This window comes from Dreissena polymorpha, chromosome 8 (assembly GCF_020536995.1).
Source record: "Dreissena polymorpha isolate Duluth1 chromosome 8, UMN_Dpol_1.0, whole genome shotgun sequence".
In the NCBI taxonomy this organism is placed as follows: Eukaryota; Metazoa; Mollusca; class Bivalvia; order Myida; family Dreissenidae; genus Dreissena; species Dreissena polymorpha.
This window is the reverse complement of record NC_068362.1, coordinates 106823102-106836735: the sequence shown is the minus strand read 5'-3', so window position 1 is coordinate 106836735 and position 13634 is coordinate 106823102. Positions and strand designations below refer to the sequence as shown.

General features: G+C 34.9%; 1 long non-coding RNA gene across 1 annotated transcript in view; it reads right to left on the bottom strand.

The window, feature by feature from the left end:
- Positions 1-564: 564 nt before the first annotated feature.
- LOC127843233 (uncharacterized) overlaps positions 565-13634 on the bottom strand; it is a 39992-nt gene continuing 26922 nt past the window's right edge. Inside the window, exons 2-3 of the long non-coding RNA XR_008032151.1 lie at positions 5773-5835; positions 565-2669 (exon numbers count right to left, since the gene is read on the bottom strand). This is a non-coding gene — a long non-coding RNA (uncharacterized LOC127843233). The remainder of the gene's footprint in view (positions 2670-5772; positions 5836-13634) is intronic.

The window sequence follows — 13634 nt, the reverse complement described above, 5'->3', positions numbered from 1 at the left end:
CTATCTCTTGTGTCAAAAAATATAAGAGAAAAGTTGTACAGTGTTTATTATGTTGCCAATTACAACACATTTTCTTATTAAGGTAGGGAATATGTCTTTTATTTCTGAAAAGGTACACTTTTGTAATACGTAAAATCTTGGTTGTTTCGTACTCCCCGCAAGGTATTTGGTCGAAAGTTTTTACTTCGGGCGCTTACTTGCAAACACACATGTAATTCCACCTGTCACCGTCGTACAAACGACACCAACATGGATATTCATATTAGTTAAAATATAATAAACTCCAGTGTAACACCTTAAACTCCAAGTGAGTAATGATATGGAGCTTCGACTTATGGCTCCGCATAATATATTTTTATTTTATAATATTTTATTATATTATTATATCATTATCATATAAACATATACACTTATAATAATTTTGGCATGTGTTTATTTTAACAACTTTGTTCCAAACAAGTATGGAAGGCTTTAGCAAAAACCAATATGAAGTGGCAATCCCTAATATAGGTTGTTATAAGAAATTTACAATTGTACACAAACGCTAATGGGTTCCTGTTATATTTTCAACTCACTGACCTTAGCGTCATACGCAATACAACAGCCAGTTACTAACTATACCAAGTAAAAAGGAAAAGTGCATTCTTACGTTTGATCATCATTTTTGTTTTTTTCTGTATTATTGAAAAAAAAATCACGCCCAAACAACCAAAAACAAATTCAATTTGTTTATTAAGTAATACGGATAATGATCTGACTTTTTTATTTGATTTTTTTTTTGTAAACAAATTGTAGAAACAGGTTTGCAATCGAGTCATCTATTAAAACACCGAAACTAATAGAATTAAATAAATACAATTAAGCGCGTAGATCAATTATACATATTATGATGACGCGGAATTAGACCTACGCAGATTTTGATCCGACTCATCGATAATATGATTATCGAATATAAACTAACTCGATAATGGGTACACACACGTGTTCGCCCTTTATCTCAGCAGGTAAAACAATGACATTAAATTGGCTCTCTTTTCAAGTGACAAGATCGCGTTTTAAGACATAGCCGGTTTCTACCCGGAATCTTTGACTTCCTATATTGTTCTACAGTAAAATCGATCATATCAATGATAATATTCACATCTTATTAAGTATAGATTCAGTGACCATTATTGTTGCAGATGCTCAGTTCTTATTATCAGCATATATGCCCAACAGGCGCGGTTACAGAACTTTGGGTTAGAGGGGTCGGAATATTTATAAATTGACAAACATTCAAAGGAACAACAAACTGCAAAGAACATATTAGCGTATGATCACTACTTATGGCAGACTAATATTTCCATACAACAATCAACAGCCTTCATACAAACATCACAAAAGTAACTAGTTCACATTAACATGAATTTATTTAATAAATTACATCGCTCTGACATGTGCACAATTTTTAAAGATTCTCGGTACACAAAACCTACGCCCTAACATGACCGGGCCAAGAAAACGTGTTTAAGTTATACCGTTATTTTTTGTGTGAAAAATGTTAATGTTAATCTGTAAATATGGCTCTTAAGCTATGTAATTGTATAAAATGCCATGTTTTCAATATAAGCTTATTTCTTCGCAGCACATTTATATTGTGATTGTGATTCGCAATAACGAAAGCGTTTGAAATAAATAGTTCATTAGTTCAAGTGTTCGAACTGCATTTCTTTCCATCTGTTGCAAATGACAATCGACATTCCACACATATCATCAGATCATTCTCTCAGTCTACAAAGACTGTTACGTCTAGCAACCGTACTGGTTGGAGGAATTTATTTTCATAAAATATATATATCCTGGTTTTAATAAAAGCTTTGGCGAATATAAATCGTTGTGCTTCTATACACATAATAGCGTGTGATGTTTCTGGGTTTAATATAAAGTACAATAGCTTTGTACCAATGGTACGGTAAACTATACATCCTATTCCAATAATTTCGAACATAAACAATTAAAAAGCTGTTACAAACGGGTTATTTTTTCCTGCAATAAACCATCGTTTCCTTCCTTAGGACTTATACGGTATTATTATACATTGATTTTCTTTCCGAATGTCTCTGGTCAAACAGTTGTTTCAATTCTTCCCGAAACGCCATAGTCGCTTGTTGCAAATATTTAATTTTACGTAGATCGTTATCATATGACATTTCAGGCTTATTTGCAATTTCTTCGTGTAGAACTGGTACTACGAATCGACGAAATAGATATACCGATGCTTGTGCGATTGATGTAACAGGCGCAGCAACAGCCAACCAAGCACATGCTCCAAGAGCAATGGCACTTGCTGCTTAACCGTCGTCAGTAGTTGACCGCCCAGCTCCGGCAGCAAATGATGTGTGTGTAAACGACACTCCTAAACGCGCGCCATCATCGTCAGGAGTGTAAAACGTTTCGTTCGACGACGTCATTTTTTCTTCAAAATTAGCATGCTCTTTCCGTGTTCGAATATTAACAGTGAGTTGATTCAACGTGTATGCCACATTAATCATTCGTTGCAATTTTGAAGAGTCGAAGCCTTTAAATGTATGAGTTCTGAAGCTCTCGGCCATAGGGTTTAGGTTAAACATCGCATCTTGAAACGTTCTGTTTATGTCTGTTGCAGTGACCCACAATTCGTCTGTTTTTAACTAAACAAAATCAAGAAATAAAATTACAGTATATATTAATTGTATGGCAATTGAAACCACATGGCTAATTCATACATTCACTAAAACAATAAAGACCATACATATTACAATTTTCTAATCAAAACAAAAAGTGACGTCATTTAAGAAGAATTGCATTTAAAATATATATTTGTTCAATTACGAGGTAAACTGTGTCTCATTATAAAACTAAGCAGTACTGTTCCGTGGTAGTTTGGACTTAAACAATGTATTTAAGTTTTACAGGTGCAGGTGAAGTTGTCCTCTAACAGTTTTGCAAAGACAAAACACCATTGACTGTTTTGCTAAGACAAAGCACAACTGACCAAACAATTCTAGTTAAACAGGTGCGTAATGTAGTTGTCAATAACGATTATTACATTCTTGTGGTATATCGGATGTGCGGTTTCTTGTCAATAACGTTAGTTTGCATTGACGTCGGATATTTTGGAGACGTAAAGAGGTCGTAGATAGGTAATCGTAAATTATATGAATGGTCTTTAATAGCAAGGTAATTGTGAATACAATATTCAAATGATGTCCGCTCGAATAACTGTTATGCAGTTTTTTGCTTACTTTCTGGTAAGTTAGGTTACATAACTCACACGCAGTTTTTAGCGATTATACAACTAATGCAAAGTTATAAAATTGAAGCATACCACACTTTCATAAACATCATATGATATGTGCTTATTATAGTATGCTGTGTGCTTGCCATAGTATTTGTGCGTTTGTGATGGTATGCTGTGTGTTTGTGATGATATGGTGTGTGTTTGTGATGATATGCTGTGTGTAGATCACGGTCTTTTGTGTGTATGTCATGGTATGCTACATTTGTGTTATGGTATGGTGTGTGTTTGACATGATATGATGTGTATTTGTTATGGTATGATGCGTGCTTCATTGAAATGATGTACCGTAATTACTCTATGTTTTCGGACAATCTAAGTTTTCGGACACCCCTTTTTTTAGCAAAAATAATTATTTTTCGTGACTCTTAATTTTCGGACACTCGAGTTTTCATCCATAATTAATGTCTCCAAGTTTTCGGACAGTACATTTAACAGAGCTATTTTACCGACCGAATTTCGGTCTTGTATTTGATATCTAATGACACTTCGATCATAGGGTTTTACAACCGGATGAACATCATAAAACATGGCAGGTTTATGTCTGAGGGCAACGGACCATTACATTTGCGTAATTGGGTAAATGACCTTGTAAACCGTTATTAAACAATTGTTTCGCCCGATAGCATAAGCGTAATGACAATTACCAGGGGTAGTGCAAATTAACAGTTCAATTATCTACCGCAATGGTACTACCCCTTCTCAGTAAAAAAACTTTGACAAACACTTCAAGCTTCAAAAGTGTGATGCACCCTATTGCAAGTTTTACAAACAATTAGACAACAACTATCGGATATAAACAAACAAAGAATCCATAGCTTGCTTTTTTAGTGCGTAAATTACAGGTTCATACTAGCGAGTATCGGTACATCACATGCTCATCTTTTAACTCGTTGGTCAAAGTACAACCTTGTAGTAATTTTCGTTCAAATAAATATAGCATTTAAAATTATTAAAAATGCAGTGCAAACATTTATAACTGTAATGTATACTATACGCCATGGTATTTTACAAGCGCGTCCTATTAACGGTAGTCGTTGATGCAATTGACGCTATTTTCGGACACTTCAATTTTCGACTCTAAGTTTTCGGACACTTGTTTATTGTGAATATTTTTCGTATCTAAGTTTTCGGACACGAAAAAAAAATTATTATTTTTAAGTGTCCGAAAACATAGAGTAATTACGGTACGTTTAAATCATATGACATGTATTTGCCATAGTAAGCTGTGTGTTGGTGATGGTATACTATGTGTTAATGATGGTATCCTGTGTGTCTGTGATGGTATGCTGTGTGTTTGTTATGGTATGCTGTGTGTTTGTGATGATATACTGTGTATTTGTCATGGTATGCTGTGTATTTGTCATTGTATGTTTTGCGTTTATTATGGTATGATGTGTGTTTATTCACTGTCCTGTGAGTTTTTTCACATTATGCCCTTTTTATTCGCGATGATGTAAGTTGGTGTTATTTTCATTCACTCATTTCTTGTCAAAGATACAAGATCTTGTGTGTGTCTGTCCGTCCTTTATTCTGTCTGTCCGTATATCCGATAGACAGACAGACAGGAAGACGAAAATACAGATGCACTGACAGACGGAAATAAGGATACACGGACGGACACACGGTTAAATGGGCATACGGATATACGGACGGACAAACAAACGGGCATACGAACGAACGGATTGACGGACAGACAAAGAGACAGACAGAAAACAGATAGGCAGAAAAACAGACAAGACGCACGGACGGACGAAAATAAGAACACAAGGGCATACAGAAATAGAGACACATGGGCCTACGGACATACGTATGACGTAACCATTAGATTTTTGAAAAACACCGAGTGTTTGGAATGAAAAATACGCCAACTAACATTATAGCGAATGAAAACGACGTTATGTTACATACACCCGAAAGATAGTACAACAAACACACAGCATACCATGAAAAGCACACAACATATCATGACGAACACAGCATACCATCACACAGACACACCATACCATAACAAACACACAGCATACTATGGCAAGCACACATCATACTTTAATAAGCACATATCATATGATTTACACCCACATCATTTCAATGAATAAGCTGATATATCAATAGTCTACATGAGACAGACGTGGCGTTCCATACATCGAGTTGAAGTTTTATTTATTCTAGGTCTTATACAAATTCTACTAAAAACGTGAAGACTATGTGCCGTTTGCATCTAGTTATGGGTATTTTCAGCAATGTTCCTAACACAACCTTATAAATCATAGTGCGAAACCAGTATGTCTGTGTAATCTTTATATTATTTGCATTTGTTAAGAGTAATCAACATGTGTCATAGATGGTTGCGTCTTTACCTGAAGTAATTTATGGCTTGTTTCAGTAAATTTAGAATAAGTGTTCACGTTCACTGAATTATTGAGGATGTCCACAAGGGTGTCTATAAAACATACCGTCTCATCAACAGTCATCGTCATAGTAGGAGAATGTCTCAGCTCCCTGCACGTGTCTCTAGCCTAAAAATAGTTCAATTAATTTGTTTTATTTAAAGTCACTCGACACGTTCTATGCTGCGCACAAGTATATGGTTATCCACAATATGCTATGATACATTGATACACATCGTTCTTCATAATATGAACATATAGATCACAAAAAGACCAGAATTTAACCTTTATTTTATGAACATGGGAAATGACATCGCACATATTGACAGTGAGATAACATAAAGCGTCGACAGATAGTATATGTCTATCTTAAATTATATTGCCTTTATACATATATTTGAAGATTTGCTAAGGTCGTCTTTGAAATACTTCTGGAACTTAATGCAATTAATGAATATATTCACGATGCCATTATAATCTGTTTCACTAGCCGTGTTAACTTTCTCGTACCGATCTGGAGGCATGTAACATTTGGCAATCGACCACGCGACATTGCACCATTGTGGTGCGTCCGTATTTTTCCAGGAAGGTCCATTGAAACGATGATTATCGATGATTTCTTTGCATAATCTATTGCACTTGCCGTTTATTGGACATTTCATGAAACGGAGACCGACACCGTTGTGAAATTAACAGCCGCTGTTTTTTTGCAAACTGTTCTTGTATTGCAGTTTACAACATTGGGCGTCATGCATTAATTACATACTGTGATTGGTGACTGAAACGGACTGACCTGCGCATTTTGTACTATCTAGTTGCGAAACGATTCAATCTCTGATTCGACAACATCACTAAGAACATCTTTTTGCAAGGCTTTGTGCAAAATGGCATTTCATCCAGTTTCGAAATTCTGTTCTTGTAAAAACGTCTTTAAAATTTTCCATATCAATAAATTCAAGGTTGAAAAATGTGTTGATATTAAATATGGGCTAAATACACATGAAAACAATATATTCGTTTTTACACGCTACAACTTCACGTATCCGTCAAGAATATGTAAGAAATATTTTCAAATAAAAGCTTAGAATATTCGACTTTATTTTCATCGTAAATGTATTGGATGGTCGCAACATTTTTTTCGATTCATGTTTGTATTCGTATTACAAACTTAGGTAATAATACGTCGTTATGTCACCCAATCGATTTTTAACACAATATGTATTCACCTTGAAAATTAGTTTGATGAGTTTAAACCTTTTGTAGAAAAATTTAGAGTATTTTCAAAACAGAGTAATTAATTTGAGACATTCCCGTATTAGTTAAAAGAAGGTATCGAATGCTCACACGGTATTTAACAACCAGTTAACAAAGTGAAATCTGATTATAATCTCCGAGTGCATTTTCAGGTCTTTCTGCTCTTTGGGTGTCGAGTTTGTCGTCAAACGATAATAAAATATACACAAAGTGAAACTTCAGTTGCACAATCAGAAGAGAAACATAATTATACCATTAGCTCTTTTATTTATGGAATCATTCTTGAAAGGAACCACTAGCCTGCCAGTGAGATTCATAGTAAATGTACAAAACAAGACACACAAGTACACAATAAACATAAAATAACGTAATACTGGGTTCATAGTCTTACAATGGTCAATGGAAAACATTGGTACTTAAATTCGGTTGTGTGAAACTCCAATCCACACAAAAGCGCAAGGTTATTCACTTAAAATTCACATTCACACAAAACAGTATCCAGATTAAGTTTGCAAATCCAGATTATTTGCAATTTTTTTTTTTATTTATTGAACAATTGTTATGAAATTTTGCATATTTGTAGGGGGCATTGTGTACATACATATAATTGAAAAAAAAAAAGAGTTAAAATGTTTTTAGAAAGTAGAGTTATTTGATGATAAAGTTGCTATCCCCCGTGGGATCCCAACGGGGTTTTGGTTCCCCCGTTAAGAATTGCAATTTTCCAACGGGAGATTTTTCCAGACGGGAGAATTTTACCTATATTTTACAAAAAATGTAATATAATGTTATGCTTTGTTTTCTGTTTATATGTTTACAAATACACATGCTGAAGTCATAATTGTAAGAAATAAGTACTTAAATAAGAAAATAAAGTGTTTGTAGATTTTCTTCCCCCGTTGGAGTTTTACGGGAGCTCCCGTGAAATTCCCATTTCCATTAAACATCCGTGGGAGGTTTGACGGGGGACCCCGTCAATCCCCCATTGTCAATAAAATCCAACGGGCGTTTGACGGGGGACCCCCGTCTAACTCCCATTTAAAAAGAACTCCAATGGGACTTTTACGGAGGAGGTAGGAATCACAATTCATTTAACAGTTAATACACATAGCAATATATTACATTGTATAAAGACACCAAACTTTATTAAATAATTGATGTTTCCTTTTAAGGTGTCGGAATCAAATAATAATTTTTGAGTTTTCTTAAATCAGTACCAAAATTTACGTTGAATATAATGTCCTTTTGGTAAAAGATTAGACCCCGATATTTCTGTATAGATGAATATAAAACGTTCCGACCATAATTTTGCAACACTCACTGTATATATAAAGTGACTTGTCTCGAAAATATATTGCATTTACCTTTTGATAATCCAAACGTTGCTTTTATCCATTACTGTGATGATATATACAATCCAGAAAGACAATAACATTGGAAGCATAATTATTGTCATTCGGAATTGTATTTCTTTTGCTGTTTATTCCCGTGTAACAGTTTTGGAGGTTTTTTTTCCTAGAAATTTAGCTTGCAAACATTTTCGGTGCAATGTCGTACCTTAGTGTACCGGTTACATTCCACAAGTTGTTTTTTTACACAAAATGCCTGAAAAGGGCAGTGTGTTAGGTTCATTGTTTTGTTACTGTAGTTGTTTGTTTTTTATCTTTCACAACATCGTGCACTGGTAGCGTTATTAGCAGAGACATGCGGGAGTCTTCTTGAAACATACTGTACTGGCTAGTTTCAAATATGGGACACAACACCACTTCTCCAATAGAATCGATGATGTTTAAATACATTTGAGTTATATTTGCAGTTTCAGTTATTAACTGTTTTGTTTTCTGATAAGGATATGATATCCCAGACGTTAGTTCCTGTGCTGTCTTTTTCCCTCTAAACAAACAGACATATAACACCAAGGACTTATATCACTTTTCATTATTGTGTATAAAATACAAAATACTACACACAACTGAAATATTTGATATAACCCATATAAGCAGTATAATTTCCTTTCTAAATGTAATAAAAACTTAATTTTCAATCATGAACTAGTAGTTTCAGGAAAACAGGAAACCAAGAAAAAATTTGAAACCAACAAAGGCATAGAATTGTGAAATATGCAAGCCAGAGTTCTCGACTTATGATTGTTGCACTTCTATACACCACAACCTACCTTTGTTCGAAGTTTGATGTAAATGGGTCTTATTGTAATTACGTTATGACCCGGACAATAAAAAAGTGAGATAAATAAAGTAATGAAGGGGCTATAGTTATAGTTCTTGTGCACTGAACTTCTCATCAGTGAGATCTATCCATATATGCATATATGAAGTTTCATGTGAATAGGTGATATAGTTAAAGACTAATACTCCGGACAAAGTACTGGAAGCTGCCCGACCCCAGGCATGACATAATTAATCCCTTAATATGGACTCCATTGGTCATTGTCGACTCGGGTACTACTTACGTGTACCCCGGGTACTCTTAAGTATACTTACATGTACCCCGGGTACGGTAAATATACTAAATCGTACCCGGTTGATATAAGACTGTACTCGAGTTGTATTCCCGCCTAAAATCCTATGTCGTAAAACGCGCTACCGATTATCTTAAACAAACTTCTATTTAAAAAAAACTGCCTCAACATGCTTTGTGAGTATGAGTTTCGATAATATAGAGGCCATTTTACAGAAAATTGACATAAATGTGAATATATTTAATTAAAAACAAGATGTGTTTGTGAAACACAATGTCCCACTATATGACGTTTGACCTTGAAGGATGACCTTGACCTTGTGAAAGATGACCTTGACCTTTCACCACTCAAAATGTGCAGCTCCATGAGATACACATGCATGCCAAATATCAATTTGCTATCTTCGTGAAACACAATGTCCCCCTATATGACGTTTGACCTTGAAGGATGACCTTGGCCTTGTGAAGGATGACCTTGACCTTTCACCACTCAAAATGTGAAGCTCCATGAGATACACATGCATGCCAAATATCAAGTTGCTATCTTCAATATTGCAAAAGTATTCATAAAATAAGCGATTTGGGCCACAAATATTTGACCTCTGACCTTGAAGGATGACCTTGACCTTGACCTTTCACCACTCAAAATGTGCAGCTCCATGAGATACACATGCATGCCAAATATCAAATTGCTATCTTCAATATTGCAAAAGTATTTATAAAATAAGCGATTTGGGCCTCATATATTTGACCTCTGACCTTGAAGGATGACCTTGACCTTTCACCACTCAAAATGTGCAGCTCCATGAGATACACATGCATGCCAAATACCAAGTTGCTATCTTCAATAATGCAAAAGTATTCATAAAATGAGCGATTTTGGCCACATATATTTGACCTCTGACCTTAAAGGATGACCTTGACCTTTCACCACTCAAAATGTGCAGCTTCATGAGATACACAAGCATGCCAAATATGAAGTTGCTATCTTCAATATAGCAAAAGTTATTGCAAAATGTTTAAGTTGGCGCAGACAGACAGACCAACAGACAGACCAATAGACAGGGCAAAAACAATATGTCCCCCACTACTATAGTGGGGGACATAAAAATAGCCGACAACGACCGATTCAGCTTTAAATTTCCCGCGTACGTTTTAGTATATTTACCGTACCCGGGGTACATGTAAGTATACTTAAGAGTACCCGGGGTACATGTAAGTAGTACCCGAGCCGACAATGACCAATCGAGCCTTAATATGCCCTGTATTTGACAGACATATAAAAGAGACAAATGGAAAGGATGAAAAAAACAACACAGCAGTAATTAGTTTTATCAGAGACATAGATAACAGAGATAGGCAGCTTGCCAAATATCGGCAAACTCTCGTGCATCCAGTGGTTTTGGCGAGATAGGTTTAAACGCGCAACTGTTTGACGGTTGCAACGGTAGTAAACACGCTTATCAACATTTCTAAAACTCGCTTTCGCATTCCAGTTTTTGCGATTTGAAACAAATATGTAATGTATTATTAAAATGAGAATGTATGCGGTATTATCACTCAACGGTAATGTGTCAATTAAAATAAATCACATGCCGCATTGTTTTATTAAGCGATTTTATCTGGCTCCAGTTTGAAAAAAATAACAATGCTTACCGGTATATAAAGATGGCCTTTGTAATGAGATAAAGGAGCGATAAGAATCTTACGACAAACAACTAATAATAGGTTGTTTTAATCAGGTTTTTGTTTTTCATTTTAATTGCATTTTTCAAATTTGAATAATCCGAATGCCATTTACCTGTAGTATAATTTGAATAAAGCTCTGAACAAGTTTTTCTTCTTATGGAGAGAATCTGTTCTTGGTCTGCTCTAATCTGCTGTTTGTGTTCTTTGCTCTCTTAAATTACCGCTCAATTCAATGCACAATTTTACCAATAATAAATAACATTACAACCTAGAGTATATGTATAGAAATCTTCAGACCTGTATACTGTGCCATTCTCCGATATTTAGCATATCGATCAAGTTATTAAGTGACTTTTCTGTTTTTCTTCAACATGTCTTAGGCGGATTTTGTGTCATGGGGTGACGAGGATGAACATTGTGATAATGAATTTGTTGAGGACATTAATCAGTCCGTTGTGTATGAGTGCCCAGAATGCAAAAAGTTAATGAAAAGAACATATGGATTCCATGTGTTGTTAAAAAGCACAATCAAAACTTTAAAAGTAAGTCCCCTTATGTACATAATGATAAACTAAATGAAATGTTTTCCGGCTTCTACAGAGGAGCTTATGCAACCATTTATGTGATACAGTCTCTAAGTAAACCTCTGTAGTAACAATTTTAGTCTGTGCAATAAAAGAATGCATGAACATAGTTTTTACAATTTAATGATATTTCATCAAAACTTCATCATTCATAAACACATATCAATACACCTGGCATAAAAAATAAGCAATTTATTACACGTATTAAGCAAGTTGTTGATATTACAAAATTAATAACATATCGGGAGAAAACAGCTAATATTCTGCAGAGATGCAGGCAACAAACATGTAAGCATAAGAGCCATTATCGTATGGGGCAGAAAATTCATAATCACATAAAAAAATTTCATCATGGAGATTGGACTATAAATGCGACTGAGAGTGTTAACATGTTTTTACCATAGTCATGTAAGAAAAAAAGCCCCGCCCCTTGGTGGCCATGTTTTTCATGATATCATTGAGACACTCTATAGAGTGTTAAAAAGGTTTTTCGAATCCCGGACAATCGCTCCTACGGACAATCGCTCCTACGCTAAATTTGACAAGGCGGACAGTCGCTCCTACGATGTTTTGACAGGGCGGACAGTCGCTCCTACGATGTTTTGACAGGGCGGAAAGTGGCTCCTACGATGTTTTGACAGGGCGGACAGTCGCTCCTACATTATTTTGCCAACCCGGACAATCACTCCTACATTATTTTGTCAACCCGGACAATCGCTCCTACATTATTTTGACTCCACGGCAAAACATATTATTTGCTGATCAAAGGCTTACACCTTTAATTAACCAACAATTAAAATTGCCAACCTGTTAACAGAAAGCCAATTTAACATGAGCCGATCAATTTGATTTTAATTAATTAATTTACTTACTGACAAACTATGTTACAGTTTGTCGATTCTGTAAATATAAGGTAGTTATAAGGGCACTTTGGACAATGGTTCCTACATTATTCCTATCGGCGACATTCGTTCCGATATTACATTTATTGGAATAAGTGTCATTTTGCGAATGGAATAAACATAAAAACCGCATTAAATCAATAATTGCTATAACAAAAATGGTAGTATCAATTGATAATGACCACTATGACACCTATGATGTGCAAACCCTGCATAAAGATTACAGAATGGCGTCACATTAAAGGGGCCTTTTCACAGATTTTGGCATGTTTTGAAGTTTGTCATTATATGCTTTATATTGATAAATGCAAACATTAAATTTTAAAAGCTCCAGTAAAAAATCAAAAATAAAATATAAAAAAGGAAAACAAAAGTAGCCCGCAGCAGGACTCTAAGTAAAAACGCATTAGCCAACTGAGCTATCCTGCCAAGGATACATAAGATGCGTATTTTATACCTTATATCATCGTAGTTTCACAAATTTTAACGACATCACTAGAACTTTCCAAATTATTCAATCGCTTCGCGTTGCAACGCTTAATAATTTTTAGGTTTTTAAATCGTCAAAAGATGCATATAATGACTATATTAGACCATGGCAAATGTTCAGTAATACTGTTTCCTCACAAATATCATAACTAAACCGAAAATTTGCGAATCTGAAACAACTTTTCTCAATTTTGTCAATTTACCAAACCGTCAAAAGATCCCTTTAAAGTGAATTAAGGTTAGTAAACAATTGGCTAGGTCATTGTTTTCACATTTGACCCATTGATTGATATGACACTGAACAAAATAGACAAGAACAATTATACATTGAATACAAAATTCATGAAATGCAACATGCTGGCGAATTCAAATGTACAGACATTTTCGATTTCAAATTTAAATATCTGGCTTATTTCGCATTTTTCGACACAATTTGGCAATTTTAATTGTCGGTTAATCATAGGTGTTAGCCTTTGATCGGCGTACACTACATTTTGCCGTGGAGTCAAAATAATGTAGGAGCGACTGTCCG